The sequence below is a fragment of the Podarcis vaucheri genome, assembly GCF_965113315.1.
Source record: "Podarcis vaucheri genome assembly, chromosome: 8".
In the NCBI taxonomy this organism is placed as follows: Eukaryota; Metazoa; Chordata; class Lepidosauria; order Squamata; family Lacertidae; genus Podarcis; species Podarcis vaucheri.
In genome coordinates, this window is record NC_138766.1 from 20,623,952 (window position 1) to 20,648,048 (window position 24,097).

The 24,097-nt window shown below is 42.1% G+C and overlaps 1 long non-coding RNA gene across 1 annotated transcript; it reads left to right on the top strand.

Moving 5' to 3' along the window:
• The first annotated feature begins 754 nt into the window (after positions 1-754).
• On the top strand, positions 755-6,018 carry LOC309538929. Its single transcript, XR_014222517.1, has 2 exons — positions 755-1,774; positions 5,789-6,018. It is a non-coding gene; the product is annotated as an uncharacterized lncRNA (long non-coding RNA).
• Positions 6,019-24,097: the final 18,079 nt, after the last annotated feature.

Here is a 24,097-nt window from a genome sequence, read left to right on the forward strand (position 1 = left end):
AGAAAGCTGACCTCAATGGGCAGCAGGGGGCTTTTTGTTTCAGCCAGAACTCACCGGAACTCACTTTCGGCACCTCTCAGGTGGGCGCCACTGCTATTATAAGAGAACAAGGGAGGCATTCCTGGTGAGTTCTGGTACCTCTTGTTTCTAGAAAAATAGTACTGCTACTGAGTTCCAGGAGAAAAAGCCCTAGTCCAGGGGTCCCCAACCTGCGGCCCATGGGCCGGAAGCAGCCCACGGAGGCAGTTTAACCGGCCCACAAGCCACCCCTGAACCAAGCAGCCCACTTGGCGAGTCCCCCCATGCTGAGCTAAACCAGTGCAGTGCGGTGTGGGGACTCTCTTCCGTGGCTCTGGAAATCACTTCTGTGGATGCCCAGATGCCAGAAATTGTGTCTGCGCAGTCAGTGGTGCCAGAAATTGCTTTTGCACATGCCCAGACACCAAAAATTGCTTCTGCGCAGGCGCAATTTCCAGTTTCTGGGCATGCGAAGAAGCGATTTCTGGTGCCGCAGACATGCACAGATGCAATTTCCAGCGTCACGCTGCACTGGCCCGGCCCACGGAGGATCTCTGTGAGAGTGATCCGGCCCATGCCTGGTAAGCCTTGCCGACCCCTACCCTAGTATGTCTCAGGGGAAATCCACTAATTTCCTGGTGGCTTTTGAGGGGAAATATGCATTTTGTAAGGACAATTTTTTCAATGTAACAACAACAACAACAACAACATATTTATACCCCAGCCACTCTGGGCGGCTTCCAACAGAATATTAAAATACAAAATACAATAATCTATTAAACATTAAAAGCTTCCCTAAACAGGGCTGCCTTCAGATGTCTTCTAAAATGTACATTTTCCAGTTTTTCTTCATGTGCTTGTGATGAGTGTACCAGAGAGGAGAGATGTCTGATCTTCTTTGCCCCTTTTGTACTTATAGGACAACCACCACTACAGCTGCGACTCCCCAGCTCATAAGTGGTAAAGGGCTTGGTGGTTGGCTGGTTTGAGGGGAAGAGCTTGCCCATCTCCACCTTAAACATACCTGTGCCATCAGTTTCCTATTAATGCAGGTGTAGCAGTATTTCAGTGACAGTTCATGTACAAACCCAAGATCAGCGAAACTGCTACTCACTTTTGAATTTGATTGATTAAAATCAGAGGACCCTCTAAATTCATTTGGGTTTTGGATCTAACAGTTTTGCTAAGAACACATACTGAAGAACTGTCCTGGTTCTATATTTCATTTTAGACAAAACGAAGTCTTAACAACTGCAGAAGTTTTCCTTTAATCATTTTTCCAGGGTCAGCAGAAAAGGGATTTTTGAACAATAGACTTTGCTCATTTCATGTTGTTTCTTACAAAGCAATCTCAAGTAAGATTTCTAAATGGACCAACTTTTCATTGTTTCACAGCAATTACTCGTCCTCCTCCAAAATGAATCGCAGCCAACTTCGTATTGTAAAGAGCTTTCTATTAATCAGTTCAGCACTTGCTACACCAATATGTCTGGCTCTGCTGAAGGCATCAAGAGAGTTGTTTGTTTTAAATTACTATATCATTTCATTTGTGGCTTCTTCGGTACTATCTCTAGTGCTATCTAGACCTTACATGTCTTTATCTGCCCAAACATACATACAGAACTTAGGAAATTTCACAAATCATATTCAGAGTATGTATTGTAACTTAAGTTTGAAAGTCTTACAAATATTTCACCAGAATAGGACTCCACAGCTCATTTGTCTATCACCACTCCAGCTAAACAACTATTAACAGGTAAGTTTTGTTAGCTCTGCTAATGAAGCCCTTGAATAGCTTTAGGATACCCCAATTGGGCCCCAAATCCTATCATAATAAACATCCTCTCCTAGTTCATATAGTGGTTATAGCACTGCATTAGGATCTGGGAGACCAAGTTTCAAATATTCCCTTAGCCATAAAGCCCATGGGATGGCCATGAGCCAGTCACTCTCCCTTAGCCTTACCTACCCAAGAAGGTTTGTTTGAGGATAAAATGTCAACGAAAAGAACTGTGTATGCCACTTTCAGCCCCTTGGAGGAAAGATGGGAAATAAATAAATAAGACACTGTGCCTTTAGCATCCTCAACAGATGTCTGTGCAACTTAAAGCCAGTTATCACCAGCTGGACCACACCCACTCCTCTTTGATTTTTCTAGTTGCAATGCAATATATTCTGGTTAGAGATCATGATGGGATCTCATATAGAACCCCAGCGTTGGGAGAAGTAGGGAGAAACAGGGGGAGGGGCCAAAACCACCCAGTGAGGACGGAGCACGCTCAGTGGATGTCAGGGAACTGCCATCGGAGGAACAGGTGGGGAAAGGGCTCACGGAGGTTGAGAGGGACTCAGCAGCTGAAGCAGGGACCAGCAGGGGGAGAGGTGGGTCTCTGGAGGAAAGTCTCACGGAGGTTGAGAGAGACGCAGCAGCTAAAGCAGAAACTAGCAGGGTGAGAGGAGGATCTCTGAGGGAAAGCGAGCAAGAGGGAGGGTTCAGGGACACGTCCAGCGAGAACAGTGGGGAGGTGTCTGAAGCTCCCATAGGGAGACCCATTCCTCGCCGGAAGCTGTCACGCCGCGAGTCCCGAAGACGCGTTTCCGTTAAGGAGCTTTTATGCTGGAAGCGCTTCCGAAAACAACCACTGTCGGAATCTGCAAGCGACTAGAGCAGACATGTCTGAGGAGCTCTGTCACAGACAGAGGTTTGTGGAGTTGCACAAACTCTGAGGGACTACGATTTTACGCACAAGCAGCTCATCATCCCATCACAGTGGACATGGAACAGATGATATGGGGAAGGCCCATAGCTCTGTGTTAGAGCATCTGCTTTGCAAAAGGTCCCAGGTTCCATCCCTGGCATCTCCAGGTAAGACTGGGAATGACTCCTTGGTCAGTGTAGACTTCACTAAATGACATAGACTAGTGGTCTGACTTGGAAGGTGTAAGGCAGTTTCCTATATCCTATATCTAAACCCTGGTGAGCTGTTGCTGGTCGGTGTAAACAACGCTGAACTGGATACACCAATGTTCTGGTTGAGTATTACGTAGCTTTCTGTGTTCCTCTTATCTTGGGCAAGGGCTGTACTGTAGCTCAGTGGAAAAGCAGTTGCTTTTGCACACAGAAGGTCCCAGGTTCAATCTGTGAACCGCCCTGAGACCCCAGGTATAGGGCGGTACATAAATTCAATAAATAATAATAATATAGGAGCTCATTTCTAATGGAGTGAGGAAGGAGTTCATTATTCTAGTGCCAAATGATGTTACATTTCTTGACTCAAATAAAAGCACTGCTAAACTTACATTGTGGCCCCATGTGCATTTGCTCAGAAGCAAATCTCACTGTGTTCAATGAGTTTTTTCACAGGTTTGCAGGATTTCCATGTCAATTTTAACTTTGCCAGCGAACACGGTCTAAAACTGTGACTTCCTTTAAAGTACACACACACTGCATACAATGACTCACAAATTAGCCCAAAACTCAGCTATGCTCATAAATGTGAGTGTTACCTTGATATTGTGTGGAGGAAGCCATACTGTAGCAAAGGCTGCCAAGATACTATCCTTGCTACATCCTGTGATGGATGTGGTGAGCTTTCTTTGAAAACTCTGAGTCTCTATTAAGCCCAAGATGTCCACCAGGGACATGGCATTTATTGCTGCAGTTTAGCACTGATGATGTTTGTTGTGAACCAATAATACACTTCTATCACTGTCTCCTTAAACATTGGCTGGCCATAATTTATGGGTAGCAAGTGAACAATTCATCCTTAGGCTTAAGGATTTGATACGTGCCTGTTAAATGTTTCTTAGCAACCTCTACAGAACATTTTCATGGTCTTAAATCATGGTCGTTGCTAAGCCTTCATTAAAAGGCTCTACAACATGAACCTTCCCTTCAATCAATACATCACCATCTACAACTGGTCATACAGAGAGGGGATTGAGTTATTTATAGCTTTGGGGATTCTCTCTCCCCCCCCTCCCCAAAGTTCTTTACAGCCTAGCATAGAAAGCAATGAATATTTGAAGTCAGAACTGTATATTTTGTAACATAGTTCAGACTGGACAGATTTTTTTTTTTAAAAAAACACCATGAGTGACTCAAGGCACAATTTAGAGGGGATGCATGCTACACCTAAATCCTACTCCTGGTGCTCGGCACACATTATTTATGTATTTAAATTATTGGTGCTAACAAAAACAGAGTCACAATAAAAGAAAATGTTAATTAATTAAAAATGAAACAAAAATGGGCATTTTTCATGAACAAGAATTCCACAATTGCAGTGCTGTCACCGAAAAGCCCTTGATGAGATTCAGCACCCCTCACCCCTGCATCCTGTTTGCTTAGCTAAAATTGACCCCATCCCTCTGCTTTAATGTCAGACCTATTCAGGGAAGACTCATTGAAATCTATGGACAAAACAAACAGATACATTAATTTCAATGGATTTGTTCTGGGTAAAAGTTAGTTAGATATAACCTTATATTGTTTGGGTGGGACAGTCTCAATCAAAGATATGCTCTTTTAACCCCACATTCCCAGCATGTTTGCACTGCTATCTCAGTGACATCTGCACTGGATTGATCACGCCCACAGAATGGAAGATAGCAGGATCCCTAAGGATCCCCAAGGATCCTTTTTGGGGATCTGGCTTCAGGCACCAGGCCTGTTGGCAGATCAATTCTGTGTCACAAAGATGCCTGCAAAGGTGACATTAACCCTGCCATGCTGGTGTCGCTTAAAGACAACCACAACACCTGGAGACCATCAGTCAGGCTGTATATCCACAGCAATGACCAGAGGAGGAATGGCTGCATGGAGGAGCACAGAAAGAATAAATGAAATGGTACACCTGAATCAGCACAAGCTGACACCTTCATCTGCCCCAGCTGCAACAAAACATGTCTCTCCTATATTGACCTCTACAGCTACAGCAGGTGCTGTAACTCTCCAGCAGTTTGATATCACCTCCAATGACACACTCTTCCTTTGTTTCCCGTGATAGGTGGATGCCAGCTGGCAACTGGTGTACATTTATTTATGCATTTATTACACTTATACCATACCTCCCACCTCAGTAGCTGAAGCCAAAGGACTTAATTCTTCCCCCCACTTTTTATCCACACAAAAATCCAGTCAAGTTGGTTACGATAACCAAAGCTGTAGAAAAAGCTTCCTGGGGAGTATCTACCTGGAAGAGCAGTAGACAGGGAGGGCAGTACCTCCTGGCAATGACATCATTGCCATATCCCAGGATGCTACAGGGGTGGGGCATGACACTGGCAAGGTCAGGTTCTTAAGTATAATTGTTTCATTGACAGTGAAATGGAGAATGCCCGTATCTGTATAGCTAACACTGGGGATTCTCCATGGCAGCATACTGAGAGCTCTCTGAGCTTTAACTAGTTGATAATTAACTGTGATGTTCCCTGCTCTTACACAGAGTCAAAACAAAATTTAAAAAAATCCTTCCAGTAGCACCTTAGAGACCAACTAAGTTTGTTACTGGTATGAGCTTTCATGTGCATGCACACATATCTGAAGAAGTGTGCATTCACACAAAAGCTTATACCAACAGCAAACTTAGTTGGTCTCTAAGGTGCTACTGGAAGGAATTTTGTTTGTTTGTTTGTTTCAACTATGGCAGACGAACACGGCTACCACCTGTAACTTATACTGAGTGTTTAACTTTAGATCATGTGATGAAGGTATTCAATTGTAAATTCACTGTATTGAAGGATGGTGGCTGTTTTCTTTGTTCCCCAGACACTGTGGGAGAAGAATGTGAAAATGACTCCTTCAAGAGCTCAACAGCTTTGGGTTGGAATGCAGGCTAATGCAGATCAAGAGATCTGTTTGCCAGATTATAAGTTATTTTATTTCTAAGAAGATGGGCCTACTTCTTGGACAACCATGTCTTCTGTAATTATTTGGATGGATCCTTTTTTTTTTGTACCTGTTTTGAAGCAGTTCTGGATAGTAAAACTTTGAATCAATACTTATGAATCTGGACAATGTTTTATTCCAAAAGGAGTCAGTTTTTGTGCATCCAATTGCCTCAAGCTGCACAATATCAATATCTGCAATAAGGGTGGGAGCACTGGCATATGCAATGTAGCATGCTCTGCAATGCACTCAAACTAATCTGACCTAACTACCAACCTTTTCTTCTCCTTGAACCAACCTAGTATGTGGCAGGGACACCACTGCTGGGAGACCAAGTCTGCAGTGGTGCACTTTCCCAACAGCTACTCCTGGAACCTAGGCTATCCCAAATGTCTCATTACTTCAGTAGGCCCTGAGCAATTTCTTCTTGATTTCTGCCCCAGTAGTAAAAGGGCACAGGAGAACTCAGGCTGTTGAGTGTTCCTTCCACCCTCTGTGAAAGAGAACTCATTGAAGTTTATTGCATATTGAGCATAAGTTGTTTTAGCACAGGCTATTTTCTTTCAATACCATTTTTTTTTAAAGCAATTTGTAATAGAGAAGGAAAACCAAATATCTCCTGATGTTCTCCTATATAGATATATATAATAAAAACCCATGTTACCTAATGCACAAATTGTATATTGCCTTTTTCCTGGACCAATCTGAGAGCTGTTCTTTCCTGCTGAAGTATACTGGTTACTCCAAAAAGAAGAAAAATGGAATCCAGGTCAAGGAGTTTCCATTATCAGTTGTTTTGCACTGGAAAGCATGTTTTTGTCACAAATTGTTTCACATTGACTTCCCCTGCATGGCTACAAAGGCTGCTTGTATTTTATTGCGGGAGCGATTAGATTCCTCAAAAAGAAATTGTTCCTTCTCATCCTTATCACGCCTCTGCCACTGAGAATGTGAAAAGAAATCTCTTTGATTATTTGATCCAAGCTATCTTTAGCAGACAGATAGAATTTCTCATTGGCAAATTAGGCACATTAAAATGCTGGTCATGGTGGGTAGTCACCATTAGAAGGAGATATCCATCTAGAGATGTGTGAGAGAGGTTATAAATCAGCCTTCCTCAGACATGTTATGGACTAGGACTATGTTGGCTGGGGTCTGAGGGAATTGTAGTCAAAAACATCATGAGGACATCCAGTTGGCGAAAGCTCTGCAGCATACAGAGCCACCTGGAGGTCAGAGACCCTCAAGAGTTTGCCATTAGTCAAGTAGCTTTGAAGAGGTAGAGAAGAGGACATTGGCCTGCACAGAATTTTATTTTGCTTTAGGGTCAATATAGCAGAGCTGACCTACCAGTGAGGCCAGCTGAGGCAGCTGCTTCAGGTGGAAGAACCGCAAAAGGCTATGCTCCCATGGGTGCCCCACCAGCTCCAGCCCCTCCACTACTGGTAGACAAGCAGTGGCAGCTGCAGTAGCTTCTGGCAAGATTTCAGAAAACAAGAGTAACACATGGGCAGGAAAGGGGTCGGAAAGCCACAGATGACATGCAGGCCTTAGCATAATTTCACACAGGAGGAGAACCCTGAGTGAGGGAAGTTGGGCAGAGGGGGTGAAATGGGAGGGGGAGCTGCAATAAAGTGATTGAAGCAATGGCATAATGCAGGTTGCCAGTGCCTGGGGCCACACGGAGGTGGGGTTGGTTGGAGAGGAGGGAAACTGACAGAGTATGCATGCACATTCATTTGCCTAAGGGCATCCACCTCACCCAGGAGATCACAGCTGCAGAGATAATAAAAGAAGAGTCATTCCGTTGTCTGGAGAGCTCACTTCCTGGTCCCTGTTTTCAATGGAGCCCAGTGATGGAAGCAAGCAGCTGTATTGAGGCAGCACCGGGAGGTGAAATGACGAACGACCTACTAATTTTGCACGTGGAACAACTCCTCTGCAGCACCCTCACACTACTCCACTGGATGGAAGGAGAAAGAGAAGAAGAACTGAAAGCAATCAGTTCAGACCCCTGACAAGAGAGAATTCTCCTTTTCGTGGCAGCCGCTGGGTTTGAGGAAGAGAAAGAGAGAAGTCCCCACTTGCTGCTGGATCTCCCCTCCCCCAAAATTACCCACTTGACACAAATATTTTCCTCCTTGCTGCTGTATATGATAAGCCTCTCCAAGTTATGGCTGCCCATTTTTGGAATACTCTCTCTGTTGTGGTCTGCCAGGGACATTTGCTGACATCTTTTGATGCCAGGTGAACACTTGTTCCTACCGCCCAGATTAGCTGAGTTTTTCTGACGTTAGTGCGCTGCCAAAGCACACTTTGTGGAGCTGGGGGCAATGTTGTTTATATTTGTTTGTGATTTCAGGTGTTTGAATGAGAATGTTAATAGTTTATATTTTTAAAAAAAAAAATGATACAATGGATTTATGTTTATGTTTTAAAATGTAAGTTATTTGGAGATCTTTTAGGTAACAAGCAACTGGTAAGTCTAAATAATAGTATAACTTTCTACCTCTCAATCATATGAACTGATAGATGAACTCCCACCCCACCTGGAAATGGACCCCTGACCCAGAGTTTGAAATTGTTTTTAACTAATCCCCAATCATACTTACAATAATTCTAGATGGAGATTAATAATGTCATGCATAGCACTTTATAATGAGCACAGAGGGAAAACATACACAAAACATTTGCCCACTTTAATAACTAAGAGCAGATAATTTCCACAAATACATTTGGGTTTGGCTCAAGTTCTTAACCAACCCAGGTTTTTTTTTTACTCCTATTATCATTAAAAGAGACACTTTAAGGGGACAAATGGACACTTTTAAAAATGCTTCGCTTGTGGGTTCTATCTGCTTTGCACATATGCTGTTAATTTAATTAATCTGTGCATCATTGCGCATTTAACCCTTCTGTTATCAAAAGGGTATCTCTCCTCATTTCCATTTAGAAGCAAGGTCTTTGTGTTAAAAGCATAGTCCCAAATTTTGGCTGTTTTGACATTTGTACATGAACTTTAATACTACCAAGAAATATGATTTCAGGATCTAGACAAATTACATAACTAGATAGATCTTCCATTTGTTTTAACAGCATCGTTCCATTAAACTTTGGTCTGAGTGGTGTGAATTAGGTCAGTTCATAGTGGAACTCACAGAGACTGAATTCCTCAAATAGATGTTATTCAAATAGAATTCCTCTAATAGAGATCATGGGAGGTGGTGAATTCTTGCCAGCAGTTGGATAAGGGATAGTAAGCTTAAGCTCTGTCCTGATAAGACCGAGTTATTGATTTTGGGGACCCTTGTTGATATGGGGAGTAGGGACCAACCTGTTCCCTGTGACCTATGGGATCACAACCTCCTTCAGGAATAGTCCCACAATCTATGTCAGGGGTATATAACCTGTGGCTGTCCGGATGTTATCACACTGCAACCCACACCACCCCTGACCTTTGGCTATGCTGGCTAAGGCTGATGGGATATAGGGTTTGACAACATCTGGAGGGCCATAGTTAGCTACCCTTGGTCTAGAGATTCACCTAGACCCAACATAGCTGCTTGAACATCAGTAGGGAACACTGTTGCAGAAAGAAGCCTTACTGGTTTTGTCCAGTTTGCCAACTATGTCTGTTGCTAGGACAGAGATGGTGAATCTGTTCCTCTTCAGGTAACAACTCGAATCATCCCTGACCATTGGTCATGCTAGAGGGACACAGGTTCTCCTGATATTGGAGGGTGGACATCTGGCCACTATAATATATGCTTGTTAGTTTCCATCTTGGACCACTGTAATGCAATCTGCTTAGGGCTACCTTTGAAAAGTATACAAACATTCCAGTAATAGGTTGTTGCTTTATTTGTAGCCCACCCATCTGACTAGGTTGCCCCGGCCAATTCTGGGTGGCTTTCAACAGAACATAAAAACACAATGTGACATCAAACATTAAAAACCTTCATATACAGGACTGCCTTCAGATGTCTTCTAAAAGTTGTGTAATTGTTTATCTCCTTGACATCTGATGGGAGGGCGTTCCACAGGGCAGGCACCGCTACAAGGAAGGTCCTCTGCCTGGTTCCCTGTAACTTCACTTATCGCATTGAGGGAGCTGGTAGAAGACCCTCAGAGCTGGACCTCGGTGTCAGGGCTGAACAATGGGGATGGAGATGCTCCTTCAGGTATACAGGACCAAGGCTATTGGAGGCTTTAAAGGTCAGCACCAACATAAAGTGGTGGCCATATTCCTGTACCAGAGCATGGGTGAGCATGGAACTGCACTGGCTTTCAGTTATATTTGCAGGACCAATTCATACTGAAAGTGTTTCCCTGCATAATCCAAGTGAGGTTCCTCAAAGGAAGCTTTCTCCCCATTTGCATTGAGGCCTTGCACTTCACTGATCAAAATCAGGTCAAACTTAAACTTTTCCACAGTAACACCTTCTGTGTAGCATTTCTCAGCAAATGAGGCACATCAGGCCAGCATGCTTACCATTTTTTAGGAGGCTGTTTACAACCAGTCTTTGAGATAAAATGGGAAAAAGTTGATAGTAGCTTTGGTTTCTTTTATTAATTGTTGACTTATTCCAAATTGTTTCCTGTTGGTTTTATTGCGTGTAGACCTCTCTTGACAGGTCAAAAGTAGGACATACATTTAAATTATTTTTTTTAAGGAAACAAAGAGACCCATGAAAAATTGAATGTCACTGCTTGTCTGGGACTAAATCAACCAATCTGGTGCCCTCCGGATGTTTTCTCTCATTAACCCCAGGCCACATGGCAGTCATGCTGGCTTGGGCTGATGAGAGATGTAGTCTAAAGTATCTGGAGTGCAACAGGTTGACAAAGGCTGGGATAAAGAAATCAATGCACAGTGAGAGCAATTAGCTTGCTCAAGGTTATGCTTCTTGCCACTTAAAGAGAACCAGGGAGGGAAATTCAGACCTGTTCCTTTCTAGGATGAGTATATCTGATCCACTTGAACTGTTCTTTGTCCCTGAAATCAGCAGAGCTGATTCAGCAGAGTCCTGAAGAGTCCTGATGCATTGCCACGCTAAATCAAACCAGCCGTTTATCTAGCCCAATATCCTATCTCTGACAGTATCCAGTGCTAGCAACTTCAAAGAATAAAATCCTACTGAAAACTGTTTGAGGATAACGTCCCCTCTGGGTCTATTTAACCTGCATTAGGAGGTTCTCGCATATCACGAAGTGAAAGGATTTATGTCCCCTTTAAAATTATATCTGCCATTTTTCATAACTCCTTTTCGTGATAAACCTATGTAAGGTCCCTCATCTACATAAGCACACAGTTTTTTTTTAAGGAAGAACCTCATTTTGTGTTTTTTGATGCAACAAAAGTTGTTTAGTATATGTGATGGCCCTTATTTCAATTCTGGTTCTGCATGATATATCATTTAGTCCAAACTGAAGGAGAACTGGAAGCAATGTAGGAGCTGATGAATCTGATATGTACTTATCTAGTTGTTGATTTTTATAGTGTTTAAACACCAGCTAGAATCAGGTTCTCAGGGTGTCTCACAGCGAGATTTTATTTCTTAAAAAATCAGGAATGGTGAAAAACCAATAAAATATAAATATGCAGCTTAAAAACTCAGGGGCGAGATTAAAAGCAGCGGGACTTCCTTCTGAATAGACTCATATAGGATTGCATTGTTAGTGAATTTGTACAGCATCATAATGGATTGGCACAAAATGTGTTAGGGAACAGCCACAACACTACCATTCATAGGATCTGATGTTTTGCCCTATCGCCTGAGTCCTTCATGAACAACCAATTTAAATTATTATAACTGAATGTGTTATTAACATTCTGTCACTTGGATCAATTTTAATTAAGGCATTTGGGATAAGAAAATAAGAGGGTATACTTTAAATGAAAATCACACTGCAGAACCTGGAATTATAAAATGAACTTTATGAGAAATATTATTCACCCAGTCTTCTTCACATCCCACTCAATAAAATTAGACTCTGGTGTCATCATGGCCTGCATTATATCTACAGGAATCAATTAACAAACTGTCATAAGAACTAATCCTGCCCTCCTCTAGTTGAAAAATTTCACATTATTAATTGACTCATGTACGGTTGGAGATACACATAATCTTCAATAGACTTGAGTGCCAGTTCTCCTGAAAGCTCAACCTTAAGCAATATAATGGCCCTCACAGCACTAGCACATAATTAAATTGTTTCCTTCTTTGGAATGTAGCCAGAAGGAAATATTTGAGAACATACCATTTTCGCAATAAGGAGCAAGCCCATCTGGTCATGGAGGTTATTGAATTTCACATCTCGTATGTAGGTTCTCTCAGAGTTGCAGAGCCATGTGGAAGCATTAGGAAATTAGCCATTGGAAGACATCCATGAAAAGCATATAGTCCCCTTTTGAAGAGAGGTCAAAGTATAGAATGGTGATGGATTTGTGAAGTAGAAATGGGAAGATGATATGAATTGGTTTGTTGACTCACATCGAAAGATTGTCAAATCCAGCACTCTGTCTCCAATGGCAGAAAGTTGGATGCCTCTAGGAAACTTAGAGTTTTTTTAGGGAATGCATATGAAGGTTGTAGACGTGTAAGAATTCTGTTGCTCCTGATCAATTTTATTGGAGAACACTGATTTCTAGTGCTGTGTGTATGAGAAAATAGCTAGTGTATATTCTTCATTGTCTTCCACTTTCCTCATCAGACTCATTTATCAGTTTCAGAACAAGGCATAAAAGTACAGCCTCCTTGTTGGAGGCTGATGATGAGCAGGTCTAAGTCCAGGCAGTGCCTAGGGAGGATATGTTCCCTAGCACACATTTTCAAATATACTGTAAGGTAAAGGTAACAGTAAAGGTAAAGGTAAAGTAGCCCTAGATGGTTAAGTCCAGTCAAAGGTGACTATGGGGTTGCAACGCTCATCTCACTTTCAGGTCAAGGGAGCTGGCATTTGTCCACAGACAGCTTTCCGGGTCATGTGGCCTGCATGACTAAACTGCTTCTGGTGCAACACAACACAGTGATAGAAACCAGAGTGCATGGAAATGCTGTTTACCTTACTGCTACAGTGATACCTATTTATCTACTTGCACTGGCATGCTTTCGAACTGCTAGGTTGGCAGGAGCTGGGACAGAGCAATGGGATCTCACCCCATCAGGGGGATTTGAACCGCCGACCTTTCAATCTGCAAGCCCAAGAGGCTTAGTGGTTTAGACCACAGTGCCACCCTCGTCCCTACAAATATACTGTATGCTACTTTAAGCCCCTAAAGGAAATATAGATGCAATATATAGTGTATTACCTGCCTTTCACTAAATTAGCAATCGTACCAATATTATTCCCCTGCCCACAGACTTATTATTATTATTATTAGTCTTCAGACTACTGGTGATTTTAGAAGATATTAATCTACGCCCAAAATGACTATCATCTTTCCACAAAGTGCAGCTATTTCAACTGCAAAGCAGTTTTCAGGTTTTAAAAATATTGAAAGTTGAAACTGCACATGCATTCCATGGATGTACATTGCTATTATTTTCCAAAGTCTTTTGAATACTGTGGGTCTCTGAATTTTTACATATGGCCCACACTGACTTAACGACGGCTTCATTGGTCATTATCATAGTGCCAGAAATGTACCTGGGGAATTATTTGCACTGCTTCATGATGTGGAGTGGATTCCTGTTGAAAGAGTAGCAGTATGCATACATGAAGGGAAGAAATAAACCTCTCTTTCTACCTCCTAATGAAACCTCAGCCCAGCCTCTTTAGAGACAATAGCATCTTTATTATTATTTTAAAATGGGACTGTAACTGTCTGATGTGACCCAAAGGTAATACACAGCAGCGAAAAAGTAACCTGCTTCTATGGTTGCATCTCTGCACTTTATTCAGCAGAGCACTCTCGTATCCTATTTTTGCCTGCCTGCCTTCCCCACTCTCTCCTATCCTTGCTCTTATGAAGAAAGGCACATTTCCTGCAGGTTTAAGCAATCTGCAGGAGGGAAGCTTTTATTTGGACCCTGTGGCTGGTGGAAAGAGATAAGAAGTAGTTGCAAGTCAACTGAAGTGGTTTTAGAGGTTGGAAGCAGAAACTGACAGCAGCCATGCAGAGCCCTTGAAACAGGGGGTAGCGAAAGTTCACAGTGCAACATCCAGACACTATTAATCGTGCATCATTTGTAGAGTTCTGTTCCAAAAGTTAAAATTGGAATCCATGTTTAATCCCATGGGAATCACTTTTAAGTGTTGTTGTTGTTGTTGTTGTTATATTTAAAAAATGCTTTATTTTCAATTTTCAGAGAAAAGCAAGGATGTAGTAAAAAGGAAAGAAAAATCATCAAAATTGGTACAACAAATGCAGTCCTTAGCCTTTTCAGACCTGGGAGACACCTCTAGCCCAGACATGCACTTGGGGACCCACATTTTATATTTACACAACATATTTGTTCAGTGGTAGTGACCTCCATCCCCCTATATACCTTAAGTTCCCAATGTACCAGTTGAAGACCAATATCTTAGCTGATACATTAAGACAAGTGACCATTAGTTAACTCAGTAAATTCTTTCCGATTGTGTCAGTATTGGGGGAAAGTGTGTTCTCTGTATAAAGCAGTGCCATTTTCTCCTATCACATCTCAAAGGACCCATTACTCTCTCTGATATTTAAATCTGCCAACTACTTCCATTCCATCTGGTAAACAAAATGTCATTTCCCAGTTCTTACTATTGCCTGCCCAGTGGAAACAATAACAATGCCTTACAAAGCAAATCTTTGTTATCCTTTTCAAAAACCAATGCATAAACCAAGAACATATACACACTGACCACTAATAATGAAACAAGTTGCAGATACTTTCCCACCTTTATTATGCAATTTTTGTGATATACAAATGACACGATAAAATTTGGATTTACTTGTTTGTATAACATTATTCTTGTTTATAAAACCCAATTTTAAAAATGCATTTTTAAAAAAATAAAAAATCAGCTGAGGTCTATAGTGTACAGTCTGTCCCGAAATCTTTCCACATTTTGCAAAAAACCGCCTTTCAATTTTTATTTTTATTTTTTAAAAAATATGAACCAGGTGTGATAAAATGCACTAATTTAACCACATATTCTCCGACACTTTTCATCTCCATCTCCCTCTTTCCATTTTACCTACTTTTATAATAACCTTTTCTGCCCTGAAATAAAATTAACAGAATAACAAAAAAATGTCTGCAACCAAAGTTGAATTACATTATCTCTCTTCTGAAAACTAATGCACATTCTAGGGGTGGGCTGTGCAGAGTTCCATTAATATGTTGGGGAAAGCATTGCACTGCAGAGGTCAACAATGTATCTACATGCTAGCTATGAAACATGAAAACTCTGTTAATCAGCTCATTAAGTGATTGTTGTTACTAGCAATATTTGAGGGATTTGACTGTTTATATTCCACAGTGAACTGACCTGATCTACAGCTCTTGGACTGATGTGTGGATGGGAACACAATTATTCTTTGTATTTCACACTAATCTGAATTTTGCAATGCAGAACTGCTGCACAGAATAAAGATGAGTGTCCCCATGGGCTATTACCTGTAAAAGAAGACTGGGAAACTGTATTAAGAGTCATACCTTGGATGACCACATAATACAGTATTACAGTGGTACCTCGGGTTAAGAACTTAATTCATTCTGGAGATCCGTTCTGAACCTGAAACTGTTCTTAACCTGAAGACCACTTTAGCTAATGGGGCCTCCTGCTGCCGCCGCGCCACCGTCGTGTGATTTCTGTTCTCATCCTGAAGCAAAGTTCTTAACCCAAGGTACTATTTCTGGGTTAGCGGAGTCTGTAACCTGAAGTGTCTGTAACCAGAAGAGTCTGTAACCCGAGGTACCACTGTATTTAAATATTAATTTTTGTGTGTGGGTGTGTCATGAACAAAAATAAAGAAATTGGATGGAACAAAATTAGAAATGAATACATCCAAAACTGAAATAGACCAAAAATACGGTAATCTCATGAGTCCATACCTGCTTGTGGCAATACCCCCCCAAAAAACACACACACATACAAATATAAAGGTAAAAAGAAGGTAAAGGACCACTGGATGGTTAAGTCCAGTCAAACTTGACTATGGGGTACAGCACTCATCTCGCTTTCCGGCCGAGGGAGCCAGTGTTTGTCCACAGATAGCTTTCTGGGTCATGTGGCCAGCATGTCTAAACTGCTTCTGGTGCAACAGGACACCGTGACGGAAACCAGAGTGCACAGAAACGCCATTTACCTTCCCACCCCAGTGGTACCTGTTTATCTACTTGCACTGGCATGCTTTTGAACAGCTAGGTTGGCAGGAGCTGGGACAGAGCAATGGGAGCTCACCCCATCACGGGGATTCGAAGCAGATTTTTTTTAAAAAAATGTAAATAGCCGTGCTGTGGGTGTGGCACAGAATGTGATGTCAGGGAAGATGGAGAAGGAAGAAGGGACTTAACCCTTTACTCTTGCCATGACAGAAATACACAACTACCGTATGAATTGGGACAAATGAACCCTATCCAGATCAGGACTCCAGCAGAGGCAAATGGTTAAATTACTAATGTGGGGGGGGGGGAGAAGAGATTATTACTTCGGTTTTGGCACTAAGATGCAAATCAATTGAGATGTTATAAGAGTTCCAGTAAAATAGATTAAATGCATGGGCATGCGGTTCTTTGAGAATGGCCACTCACCACACTCCCAGGGGCAACATTTGCTCTGGCCTCAATCCACACTGCTAAGCCTCAAACGCTTAACAGGCATTCTGGGGAATCATCCTGTGGCCTTGGAGCCACTGGGCTGATTCCTGTCAAAAAGGACCATTCAAATTGGCCAATAGGACCATTCAAACCGGCGTTACGGGGGTGGTGCCTTGCTGGATGGCTTGTCATTGGGTGTTGCTCCTGCCAGGCCAGTCAGCAACACCTTAAAAGGCCAACCACATAGTGGGCCTCTGTAGCATGGTCAGGCCCACTTTTGTTTAAGAAATAGCTTTCTTTCAGATAAATAGTATCTGGCAAAATGGTACATAGACGCAATGGCACACACTCCAATGCAATCTACACTGGGACTATTTACTGTAACTTTATTGCCAGATTTGGTTAAACTGTTTTTCAAAATCATGCACATATGCAATACTTGGGGGGATTCTGCTAACTTGTATTTCCTCATGAAGAAATACTGTTTGCCGTTTAATTACATTTTTCTTTCCAGGACTATTTCTTTGACTGAGAAGTTAATTCTTCTCCCATATGGCTTGTAAGACTTAACCTAATTTAACTTTTTAAGGCCTTGTATCTCTTTAATTTCCCACTACTGGATAAACAGAAAGTGTTTACTTTTTTCAAAATTCTATATCTTTCCAAACAAAACTTTCTTCTTTTGTTGTGGGAAAATATTCCCTTCGAAATCACTTATCACGGCAGAGACAAACATTATGGTTGGCAGTGGATTTTATCATTTCTCTGGAACTCTCCACCAAACCAAAATAAACTTAGCTTTCACATACTGTTATAGATATTATCAGTAATCTTCAATTAATAGCAAGAGCTTCCTCCAAGGTCTGTATGACCTATTTATTGGGCCACTTGTGCCATAGTTGACTCATACCTATTCACTGTTGAAGTCCCAAGCAAATTTCCAACAAACAACAATACAAACAGTTGTCCTTGCTTTTAAGTTAAGCACAGGAAGCACAGTTTTGGAGGAAGACAGATATGAGGTCAAGATATTTTACAAAAAGACCACAATATTTAAGTCTAATTCTAAGTCAGCATTGACCAACCAGATACCTCTGGAAGCTAGGGCTGCTAGGTTTGTTAGAAAATGGAGGCAGTCTGGCTAAATAAAATAAAAAGCAAAGAAAATAGCAAAGCAAGCGGTGCAAATCTAGGGCCTATTTCTGGAAAATGCAATGTTTGCTTGTTGTAAGCTTCTAACAGTTGCATCTCCTAGTTGCAGGCAATGACAGGTAAAGGTAAACAGTAAAGGACCCCTGGACGGTTAAGTGCAGTCAAAGGCGACTATGGGGTTGTGGCGCTCATCTCGCTTTCAGGCCAAGGGAGCCAGCATTTGTCCACAGACAGCTTTCCGGGACATGTGGCCAGCATGACTAAACTGCTTCTGGCACAATGGAACACCATGACGGAAGCCAGAGTGCACAGAAATGCCATTTACCTTCCCACTACAATGGTATATATTTATCTCCTTGCACTGGTGTACTTTTGAACTGCTAGGTCGGCAGGAGCTGGGACAGAGCAACAGGAGCTCATGGGGATTTGAACTGCTGACCTTCTGATCAGCAAGCCCAAGAGGCTCAGTGGTTTAGACCACAGCACCACTCATGTACCACATGGTAACAGATGAGGTTTGTGGTTAAGCCATGTGTTAAGTACGTAAATGCTGGTGAGGCAAGTGTTAGCACTAAGTAGATTGCACTGATGGCAAGTCAGAAGCATGAAGGAAGTTGGGAAGGGTTAGGTGGGGGCAGAGAAGTGCAGTGGAAATCTCCCGAATGTGTAGTTAAGGTTGCTTATAACTACCGCATGAAGGTGGGACAAGTGGGGGCAGATAAAATCAATGATACATGTATCAGGCTGCTTGTGGAGATTTGTAAAAGTATGTGTGTATGCAGAGTCAATTTTCTTATACACCATTCTTGTACAAGAAGTCCTTCTTGTATCACTACTTGTTGCTTGGTTATTGGTCTCTGCTAGACTATGAACCTCAATGTGGAGAGTTCCACAACACAGATCAGGAGTACCCCAGACCTTGATATTTCAAGGCCCAAACCTGGAACCTTTAGGTAGATCCCAGTGACGTGATGGAGCAGGCCTCCATGATGTCATTAACAGTGACAAATTAAGCATTAGCCACAATCACTGGGAGCATATCATTCAGGTAAAAACCATAAACTTAACATAGGAGCAAATATGTCACTGGTTGGATAATAGCATTAGCAGAAGAGGGCGTTCCCAGATCCAGCTGAAGTGAGAGGATCATTATAGGGGGAAGCAGGGTGTGTTGTGGTCATTTCTTCCTGAAATAATTCATCTAGCCTCTACCTCACTTCAAATGAAAATAAATACCTCCTCCAGTTCAGACTCTCCAGTCTCCACTCTAGTTTCTCAGCTGTCCACATGATCTGCATGCTTCTGAACACACACACACACACACACACACACACACACACACACACACATTTTTAAAGGTGCTTTCATCCACCTGGAGATTGAACCCCTCCATCTGCCACCTGGGGAGAACCAGGCAAACCTGGAGTCTCCAGGTCAGACCTGGAGACTTGGCAACCCTACTTGAAGCTTGCAAGTGCTGTGATCCACAGTAATATCTGCAATGAAGGGTCCAAGGTGTGGGTCCAAGGAAAATGGAGGCCAGTAGACTCAAGGTTCTGGAAGAGAAGGCCAGGCCAAGCTGTTGGAGAATGACCAGGGTGCCAGCTGTCTGGTACTGCTGGTGGACAACAAAAGTTGAAAGAATCTCTCTAGGCAAATCTAAAAAAACGCAGTATAAAGACCAACAACTGGGAAACACTGACCTGCAAGTGCTCTGATTGGAGAACAGCCTTTACCAAAGGTGTCATGGGTTTTGAAGACACTTGAACTTGAGACGAAAGGGAGAAATGTGCTAAGAGGAAGGCGCATTTGGGAAACCCTCACCATGATCAACTCCCATGCAAAAACCCATGTCCCTGTTGTTGAAGGGTGCGTGGATCCAGAATTGCCCTCCACAGTCACTTATGGACTCACTGTTAAAACCATGTTTATGGGGGGCAATCTTACTCGGCTGTGAGTGATCGCCAATGAAGAAAGACTGGTTAGAATGCTCCTGCTGCTTTCATTGGCCTGAAACTGAATCAATCCTTCTGAAGGAAGAGACTAAACTGCCAAAGGGTACTTTGTCCAGGGTGGTCTTGAACCTGAAACTGGCCCTATTCAGTTTGGTGGGGTCACAAGTTGTGTGGGCTTGCATTAAGCAGCTTATCTGAGAGCATGGCAACATCCAACCCCTAATTCCACAGTGTATACTGCAAAGATGCTGAGAAGTTAGCAGTTTCATCTGTTCGGTACTTAGGGACATGTTCTTTTTCCCTCCCAAGAACAACCTCATTGTCTTTGCTTTCAAAAGTGCAGGGTCAGGTAGTACAACAAAATATTCCACTGAGGGAATAATCTTGCTTTCTGAAGTGTTGAGTATTCCACTTGAATTCCTTATCTATTAAGCCTGGGAAGCACCTTCTGATCTCAAAGGTGCTCTAAGACTTGCCATGTCTTTTAAAGATTTATCGGGCTCTGGGCCTTAAAAGCACAGATGTAAACCACAGGTGGTGATAACAAAATCGATACAAGCAAGCTGGAAAAGTTGAGCATGGGCAGTGGCCAATAAAAGGTTGCCGTTTGCTTTTTTATTGTTGCACATCTGTTCTCATTCAGCAGGGGGTGGGGAAATCTATACAGTGAGCTAGTGCACTCCAGTGGTATGAATTTAAGTGCATTACAAATTTATAACATTTTTTATGCATAGTGGCATGGCTTCCTCCCAAAGAAGCTTGGCAATTGCAGTTTGTCCAGTGAGGTCACTGAGAGTGCTCTGCTAGAAATTCACAGACAGCTACACAGAACTGCAATTCCCAGGGAAAGAGAGAGATTGACCATTAATCATGTTCAAAACTGATAGCATTGCAGCGTCCTTTGATAAGTCTATTCCAGCTAGTGCCCTTCAGATGTTTACAACTCAATAGTACCATTGAACTCAGCAAGACTAACTTCTGAATATGCATTGGTTTTCACTATGAAGCAACTATACTCTGGGAGTTGTATATTCTCAAACGTACAAATCTCTCTCTTCCGGAGCAGTTGTTTTGAAATTAACTCATGTACTGTGCAGTCCTTTAACTCTTTTTTGTGTGTGAAATCATTTTTATTTGGTTTTACAAATACAAAGTTATAAAAAAGGAATCCAAATGTATATCCATTTACAGAGATTCCTCTGAATCTCAGGACTTCCCCCCACCCCACCCCCATTTTAAACATTTAATACTACATATTCTTTGATACTTCAACTTTTATATCAATCCACATTATCCATGGTAATTGTTACACTACAAGTGAAATCAAAAGCCTGCTAATGTTTCCATCTGCTTTCAGTGGTCTCCTAAATAGCTTATTACCCCCCCCCCATTCTTTTATAAAGTTTTTGTCCTCTTGGTTTCTGAGTTTTCTAGTCAGTTTTGCCATCTTGGCATAGTCCATCAGCTTAGCAAAGTCCTCTCTGGTAGGGACTTTGTCTTCTTTCCATTTCTGGGCTAGTAGCATCTGGGCAGCTGTTGTCCCATACATGAAAAGTCTTTTCTGTTCCTTTGGGATGTTGGTACCTGTAATTCCTAATAGAAAAGCTTTTGGTTTCTTAACAAAAGTTATTTTCAGCATTATTATTTTTTTCATTTCATTATATATCATCTCCCAGAAAGCTTTTATGTGCAGTCCTTTAACTCTTATCCCACAATCCTATTGTGGCCCTTTCAACAACTGCCTTGATTTCAGGCTTCCACAACCTGGTGACCTTCAGATGGTTTGGGCTAAGACTTCAAACATCCCTGACGACTGGCAATTCTGGCTGAAAGTGATGGAAGTTATAGTCTAGCAAGTTACTGAGGACAACCAGGGCTGTCAAGGTTGGGTACAGAGCCAGGAGGGAAACCAGACTCCAAGCTTTCTTTACGTATCTACACCTCTTGGAGAAGTCTGGTTTTATGGAATTCCCTCTCCAGTAACATTCATATATGCCTTGTTCTGTGAGATAAAGACTATGATCCTAGATAGTGACTGATCCTAGGATTTGGTCCCATTGAATTCAGTGGACATGCCACCATATGGATTTGTATATAATCAAGCTGTAAGAAAAAAGTCAGAACCTTCATTTTGAAATTGTTTAACTTATTACTATAATTAATTTCCCTTTTAAGGAAAAAATGGTATTACTTGTAAGTGATTTGCAGATTTTGCTGGTATGTTTTGCATTTTGTTGTTGTTGTTTAGTTGTTTAGTCGTGTCCGACTCTTTGTGACCCCATGGACCAGAGCACACCAGGCACTCCTGTCTTCCACTGCCTCCCACAGTTTAGTCAAACTCATGCTGGTAGCTTCGAGAACACTGTCCAACCATCTCATCCTCTGTCGTCCCCTTCTCCTTGTGCCCTCCATCTTTCCCAACATCAGGGTCTTTTCCAGGGAGTCTTCTCTTCTCATGAGGTGGCCAAAGTATTGGAGTCTCAGCTTCAGGATCTGTCCTTCCAGGGCTGATTTCCTTAAGAATGGATCGGTTTGATCTTCTTGCAGTCCATGGGACTCTCAAGAGTCTCCTCCAGCACCATAATTCAAAGGCATCAATTCTTCGGCGATCAGCCTTCTTTATGGTCCAGCTCTCACTTCCATACATCACTACTGGAAAAAACCATGGCTTTAACTATACGGACCTTTGTTGGCAAGGTGATGTCTCTGCTTTTTAAGATGCTGTCTAGGTTTGTCATCGCTTTTCTCCCAAGAAGCAGGCATCTTTTAATTTCATGGCTTGTGTGATCATGGCGCCCATGAAAGTAAAATCTCTCACTGCCTCCATTTCTTCCCCTTCTATTTGCCAGGAGGTGATGGGACCAGTGGCCATGATCTTCATTTTTGGATGTTGAGCTTCAAACCATTTACCATTTTAGTAATAAAAACAGTACATTGTACCTTGGATCCTGAACACCTTGGAACTCGGATGTTTTGGCTACTGAACTCTGCAACTCCGGAAGTGATTGTTCCGGTTTGCAAATATTCTTTTGGAACCCAAGCGTCCGATAGGGTTTCCGTGGCTTCTGATTGGCTGCAGGAGCTTCCTGAAGCCAGTCAGAAACTGCAATTTGGTTTTCAAATGTTTTGGAAGTCGAACTGACTTCTGGAACGGATTCCGTTCAACTTCCAAGGTATGACTGTATATAAATAAAGAATTAACAGCATCAACAACCTGAACCTGTTTGCTCAGAACTACATTTCACTTATTTCAGTGGGACTTATTTCCAGATAAAGTATCTTACAGTGGCATACTATACTTGCCTACTACCTGGAAGTAAACACCATTGATTTTCTAGGGCTTCCTTCCAGCTAACTGAGTATAGGATTGCAGTCAAAAAGATGTACAGGAGAGAGAGCTGTTGCTTTAGTGACTGACTGATGAGACAATGTTTATGGGAAGATATTTTATGGAGATTTTTACTAGCCATTTCCTACAAAAAAAAATCACTTTATGTTACTTGTCATTAGACTCATAAAAGTAAATAATAAAAGAGTAGAAATAAAATATTCTTCCTGGAAGAGTTCAGGTAGGTCCTCCGAGAATCGTAAAAAAACTTTCTCTTTTCTTAAAGTGCAGAACATTATATTAGAGATTCAGCAATGGGGGTATTTTGAAAAGACAGAAAGAAGAGGTTATAACTGCTATACAAGTAAAGCTGCAGTCCTATGACCCCTCTGAGTGAAGTAAGAATTTACTCCTATACTGTATCTCAGGTCCATGCCCAGGAGAGGGAACACCTTTAAATAAACATGGAACCTAGGAAATAAATCAAGTCCAGGAGGGACCTAGCTTAATTAAGCTAATGTGCAATAGGACAGAGCTCAACTTAACGTGGTTGCTGTGGCCAAATAACCAGTCAAGGGAAGGTCTGCCATGAGACACATCTGAAAAGAACAGAATAGGGGTGCAAGTGGCACTGGGGTCTAAAACGTTGAGCCTCTTGGACTTGCTGATCAGAAGGTCGGCAGTTTGAATCCCCGCAACGGGGTGAGCTCCCATTGTTCTGTCCTAGCTTCTACCAACCTAGCAGTTCAAAAGCACACCAGCACAAGTAGATAAATAGATACTGCTGCGGCGGGAAGGTAAACAGCGTTTCCGTGCACTCTGGCTTCCATCACGGTGTTCCATTGCACCAGAAGCAGTTTAGTCATGCTGGCCATATGACTCAGAAAGCTGTCTGCAGACAAATGCCTGCTCCCTTGGCCTGAAGCGAGAAGAGCGCTATACCCCATAGTCAAGTTTGACTGGATTTAAGCATCTAGGGGTCCTTTACCATTACAGTGGTATCTCGGGTTAAGTA